Below are 6,404 nucleotides of genomic sequence, written 5' to 3' on the forward strand. Positions count from 1 at the left end.
CCTGAAAACCTCCCTGCGATGTGGTGTGTGTGACTGCAAGCATCAGAGGACCAGCCTCGGCTCGAATTCGGCTCCAGCCTTGCACGCCAAGCCCCGGGCATCACCCCCTCCCTCCCTGGAGGTCCTCAGCTCAAGCAGCCGAGTGTAAAGCATTTCTGGTCACCCGTGCCTCTGCCTGGCATTTCAGAAGACACATCAGCCTGTCCCACCCAGCCCACCCAGAGTCCCAGTGCTCTGGAGCGCTGACAGTGGTCCCGGCGGTGAACAAACAACCTGGGAAAGAGCTAAGGAGACTCTAAGGAGACTGACACCAAAAGGCACGTGGTCCTCTGGTCCAGCCCAGGCAGCCAAACTGCACTTTGTCCCCTGGTACACACCTGGGTGGCCTCTTTTCCCTAATAGCTTACAAATCCGTTTTGCGGTCACTCATAACAGGAGGTTCACTCATGTCCCCTTTCCAGACGGTAAACTGGAGGGGTGATTATCGTGGACAATTTTGTTTTATTTTGTTTTGTTTTTAACAGAGTCTCACTGTGTGTGTCCACAAGCGTGGAGCGTGAGTGCCCCCTGGTGGCTCTTAGGGGAATTCATCCAGTAACTGCCTGAGCGACTCCTAACTGAACGGCATAGAGGGCTCTGCACCCATGGGATGGGACACTAGGTACTTGGAAGAAGTAGATGGACGCCTGACGGTCCAGTCCAGGCCCCCAGGACGGGCACTTCTGCTTTGCTCACCAATGGTCCTGAGTGTCTGCAACAGGGTCTGACACAGGTGCTCAATACACAGCATTAAATGGATACATGAAAATACAAGACCAGGAGGGACCGCGGTAAAAGCTGCTACAGTAGAGGGTGACCGGGCCGAGGGGCCCAGAGTCACGGAGGCGCCCCTCTGAGATGCCGCATGGCCTGAGTCTGGGATCCCGAGAAGGAGCCCAGTGTGAAGCCCTTACGGGGCTGGAAGCTCCCTGCGGGGGCGGGGTACCACACAAGCCGAGGAGGTGCCCGCTGTGCCCCCAAGGTCTGCGCTCTCATCCTAATTGAACCTGTGGAATTCACTGGGGTGAAAGGCCAGTTCAGGTGAGACTGAGCTAGGAGCTCGGGATGGGAGAGGGTCCTGGACCATCCTGGTGCCCCAGTGTCATCACGGGGTCCTTGTGAGAGGGAGGGGGAAGGTCAGAGTAGAGATGTGAGGACAGAAGCAGAGGTCAGAGGGCTTTGAGGGGGCAGCCACAAGCCAAGGGATTGGACCTCCTGAAGCTGAAAAAGGCAAGAAAACCTTTCCGCCTGAAGCCTCCAGAAGGATTGCAGACCTGCCAACCCCTTGACTTTTGACTCTGACCTCCGGAACTGTAAGAGACTAAATTTATCTTAAGCCACTAAGGAGAGAGAGAAGAGATTACAGGGAAACATAGACCAGGCAGAGAAAAGCAGCAGAGTAAAGGCCCCGGGGATCCAGGAGGCGGGTGCATTTGAGGACCAGGGAACAGGCCAGAGAGGGAGAGAGTCCAGGAGGGAAGCACCGGCCAAGTCAGGGGTCCTTGCAGGGCTGACCGTGGGAAGGCTGGGTTTCACTCTCAGGGGGCTTTGCATAGTGTACTTACATAGATCATTTAAACTTTAAAGAGATCACTCGCAAGGTTTTCCTTTTATTTAACAGAATTTTGTTTCTTGGCCTCGGGAGACACGGTGGATCTGAATCTGCTTATGAAACAGGTGGAGCTACAGCCCTGCACACGTTCATCACACGAGGACACCAAGCACAGCCCGGTGGTGCACACAACCACTGGCAAACTGTCTGATGAAATAAGCACTTCATCATTCTGGATAGAAGAGAACCATCTTAGTGATTTTCCAAACTTGCCTGATGGTAAGGTAATTCTAGGGGACTTTTTTTTTTTAAGCTGATACTTAAAATTTTTATTTATTTTTGACTGTGTTGGGTCTTCGTTGCTGTGCACGGGCTTTCTCTAGCTATGGTGAGCAGGGGCTACACTTCGTTGCAGTGCGCGGGCTTCTCATTGCGGTGGCTTCTCTTGTTGTGGAGCGCTGGCTCTAGGCACGTGGGCTTCAATAGCTGTGGCTCGTGGGCTCTAGAGTGCAGGCTCAGTAGTTGTGGTGCACGGGCTTAGTTGCTCTGTGGCATGTGGGATCTTCCCGGACCAGGGCTCGTACCCGTGTCCCCTGCATTGGCAGGCAGATTCTTAACCACTGCACCACCAGGGTAGCCCTAGTGGACGTTTTAAAAGGACAGATTCCCAGACCCATCCTCTGAAGATTCTAAGTATGGGGTGGAGTCTGGGAATTTCTACATTCAACTATACCCTAGGTGTTTTAGAAACAGAAAATCTGAACACACCAATCATGACAAAGTTTCTTAATTGAATTGGTAATCAAAAGCCTCCCAACAAAGAAAAGTCCAGGACCAGATGGCTTCCCTGGTGAATTCTACAAACACTTAAAGAAGAATTAACACCCATCTTTCTCAAACTCTTCTGAAAAATAGAAAAGGAGGGAGCACTTCTGAACTCATTTTACAAGGCCAGCATCACCCTGATATCAAAGCCAGATGAGGACATGACAGGAAAAGAAAGTCACAGCTGACCCTCGTCAGGGGTGCCAACTCCGCCCCCTGCACCCAGTCAAAAATCCACATATAACTTTTGACTTCTCAAAAACTTAGCTACTAATAGCCTACTGTTGACTGGAAGCCTTACTGAAAACACAAAGTTGATTAACATATATTGTGTATGTTATGTGTATTATATACTGTATTCTTAAAATAAGCTAGAGAAAAGAAAGTGTTATTAAGAAAATCATAAGCAAGAGAAAATGCATTTACAGTACTGACTGTGTTAACACTGTAAGTTTACATCATCTGTTTATGAGATGAATGTCCATCTGTCGGCCAGTACTTACACCAGTGTTGCCTTATATGATACAAAACACTATAGAGGTTATGTGTTACTAACACTTGACATCAAAAGTGAAAAGGGGGCTTCCCTGGTGGCGCAGTGGTTGAGAGTCCGCCTGCTGATGCAGGGGACGCGGGTTCATGCCCCGGTCCGGGAGGATCCCACATACCGCGGAGCGGCTGGGCCCGTGAGCCATGGCTGCTGAGCCTGCGCATCCGGAGCCTGTGCTCCGCAACGGGAGAGGCCACAGCAGTGAGAGACCCGTGTACCGCAAAAAAAAAAAAAAAAAAAAAAAAGTGAAAAGGTAGGACTTCCCTGGTGGCCCAGTGGTTAAGAATCCACCTGCCAATGCAGGGGACACAGGTTCGAGCCCTGGTCCGGGAAGATCCCACATGCCGCGGAGCAACTAAGCTCATGTGCCACAACTACTGAGCCTGCGCTCTAGAGCCCGTGAGCCACAACTACTGAGCCTGCGAGCCACAACTACTGAAGCCTGTGAGCCACAACTACTGAAGCCCACGCACCTAGAGCCTGTGCTTCACAACAAGAGAAGCCACCGCAATGAGAAGCCTGCGCACGCAACGAAGAGTAGCCCCCGCTCGCCGCAGCTAGAGATAGCCCGCACGCGGCAACGAAGACCCAACACGGCCAAAAATAAATAAATTAATCAATTAATTTTTAAAAAGTGTATTTAAAAAAGTGAAAAGATAACGTGAAAAAGATATCCACACTTATTTACAGATATAACAGTTCAGGCCTTGATAATGAAGAAGCTGCAATATGCTTTATGGTCACCTAGTGTGATCAGTGTAATTGCTTCATGGTAGTCCAGCCTACACACTAACGAATGAATCATTATAAAATTTTTATGGCCTACAGCATTACAGTCATATTCATAACACAGTATTAGAAACATTGTTACTTTTTTTTTTTTTTTTTGCTGTACGCGGGCCTCTCACTGTTGTGGCCTCTCCCGTTGTGGAGCACAGGCTCCGGACGCGAAGGCTCAGCGGCCGTGGCTGACGGGCCCAGCCGCTCCACGGCATGTGGGATCTTCCCGGACCAGGGCACGAACCTGTGTCCCCTTCATCGGCAGGCGGACTCTCAACCACTGAGCCACCAGAGAAGCCCTGTTACATTTTTTAAAAACCTCTTACCTGGATGATAGGCTGACATGCAGTTTCTCCAGTTATGAGAGGGAGGGTCATGCTGCAGACTCAAAGTTTTAAAGCAGTAGGAAACTAGCACGTTAGTAATTTTATATCAGATACCACTCAGTTTAAATAAGGATGACTAGCGTCTACATATGTTTTATGCATTCATGACATACCTAAGTTTTTCTTTTTTTGATATTTCTAGGCTACAGGGTTTATCATCAAGTTTTCTCCAATTGTCGCAAATCTCAAAAAAATATTCCAATATATTTATTGAAAAAAATTCGGAGAGGGATTGGCCAGCATGGTGGAGTAGCGAGACCCTGAGCTCACCACCTCTCACGGGCACCAACATCACAACAAACTACAGAGCAGCTATCGATGAGCAAGACTGGAATGCAGCGGCAAAGCTCTGCTACAACTAAAGGCAGGGAGAAGGAACCACAAGCAGATGGGTGCGAGGGGCGGAGACACACTGCAGTCAATTCCCCTGTCCCTCACCCCCAGGCGGGCGACCCACACACGGGAAAGTAACTACAACTGCAGAGGTTCTTCCCAAGGAGCAAGGGGTCCGAGCCCCGCACTGGGTTCCCGCACGAAGAAAAGCCCCCAGAGCCTTTGGCTTTGAAGGCCAGCGAGGCTTTGCCTTCAGGAGACCCACTCTTAAAGGGCACACACAGAACCTCAGTCATTCCAGGACCTGGGGCAGAAGGGGGAGTTTAAAAGGAGCCTGGGTCAGCCCCACCTGCTGATCTTGGAGATTTTGATCATGGGTGCTCCCCCTGGGGACACAGACACTGGCACAGCCGTCTGGGGGGAAGCGCGCTCTACTGAGTGGACGCTGCTGCTAACGAGTGGCATTGTTAGTCGTCCTACCTTAGCTCCAGGACCTGACCCGCAGCAGAACTGGGACGCCTCAGGCCAAGCATCTAACTGGGCACTGATATAGCCCGCCCTCCACCAGCAGGCTGGCTGCCTTAAGACCCCTTGAGCTCACAGTCACGCTGAGACCCATCCCAGCCCACCGGAGGGCCCAGGGCCCGGCACGGCACACCAGGTCAATGACACAAGCCCGGGGGGAACCCCAGGGTCCCACAGCCAGCTGTCAAGACCCAGCACCACCCACCAGCAGGCCAGCACTAGCTCCAGACCTGGCCTCGCCCCCCGGTGGGTGGGCACCAGCCCCAGGACCCCTCGGGTCCCTCAGCCAGCCACCTCGGGATCCAGACACCCCCCCATCAGCTCTGGACCCTGCTGCCCTAGCCGTGTCGAGGGCCAGTCCCACACATCAGCCCGCCGACACCCACTCCAGGACCCGAGGGCCCTGCAGTCAGAGACCTTGGGCCCTGGCCCCGCCCCCCAGCAGGCCCAGACGAGCTGTGAGACACCTCGGACCCCTCGGCCAGCCACGTCAGGAAGCATCCCTGCCCACCAGCAGGCTGACACTAGATCTGGGACCCCCAGCTCTGCAAGCACCCACACCTGCCCACCAGTGGGCTAGCGCTAGCCCCAGCATCCCCCGGGGTCTGCAGCCTCCACACAAGGCAGGGCCTGACAACCAGCCAGACCACGGGCCGGCCAGGCCAACCAAAACACCTCACGCCCCATCGGAATGGCTGTTTTCTAAAAGATAAGAAAGATGTGTTGGCAAGGGTGCGGAGAAAAGGGAAGCCTCAGGCACTGTTGGTGGAACGTAAACTGCAATATAAACTATGGAGAACCGTACGGAGAGTCCTCAAAAAATTAAACACAGAACTACTATATGATTTCACAATTCCACTCCTGGATATATAGCCAAAGAAAACAAAAGCACTAATCAGAAAAGATATATGCACCTCTATATATTCATTGCAGCATTATTTACAAGAGTCAGAATACGGAAGCAACCTAAGTGCCCATCACTGGATGAATGGATAAAGAAGATGTGGGAGATATATATATATATATGTGTGTGTATATATATATATATATATATATATTTGACCAAAAAGTTCATTCGGGTTTTTCTGTGCCATCTTATGGAAAACCTGAACGAAACTTTTGGCCAACCCAATATAATTGAATATTACTCAGCCATAAAACTCCCTGGCGGTCCAGTGGTTAGGACTCTGCGTTTTCACTGCCGAGGGCCCTGGTTCAATCCCTAGTCGGGGAACTAAGATCCTGCAAGCCTCAAGGTATGGCCAAAAAAAAAAAAAAAAAGAATGAAATCTTGCCATTTGCAACAACATGGATAGACCCAGAGGGCATTATGCTAAGTGACACAAGTCAGACAGAGAAAGACAAATACTCTATGATTTTACTTACATGCGGAATCTAAAAGTCAAACTAAATA

The 6,404-nt window shown here is 51.0% G+C and overlaps 1 long non-coding RNA gene across 1 annotated transcript; it reads left to right on the forward strand.

Moving 5' to 3' along the window:
• The first annotated feature begins 263 nt into the window (after positions 1-263).
• On the forward strand, positions 264-6,076 carry LOC308627158. Its single transcript, XR_014017361.1, has 3 exons — positions 264-1,352; positions 1,661-1,870; positions 4,275-6,076. It is a non-coding gene; the product is annotated as an uncharacterized lncRNA (long non-coding RNA).
• Positions 6,077-6,404: the final 328 nt, after the last annotated feature.

This window comes from Mesoplodon bidens (assembly GCF_964165515.1).
Source record: "Mesoplodon bidens genome assembly, chromosome: 13".
Lineage (NCBI taxonomy): Eukaryota > Metazoa > Chordata > Mammalia > Artiodactyla > Ziphiidae > Mesoplodon > Mesoplodon bidens.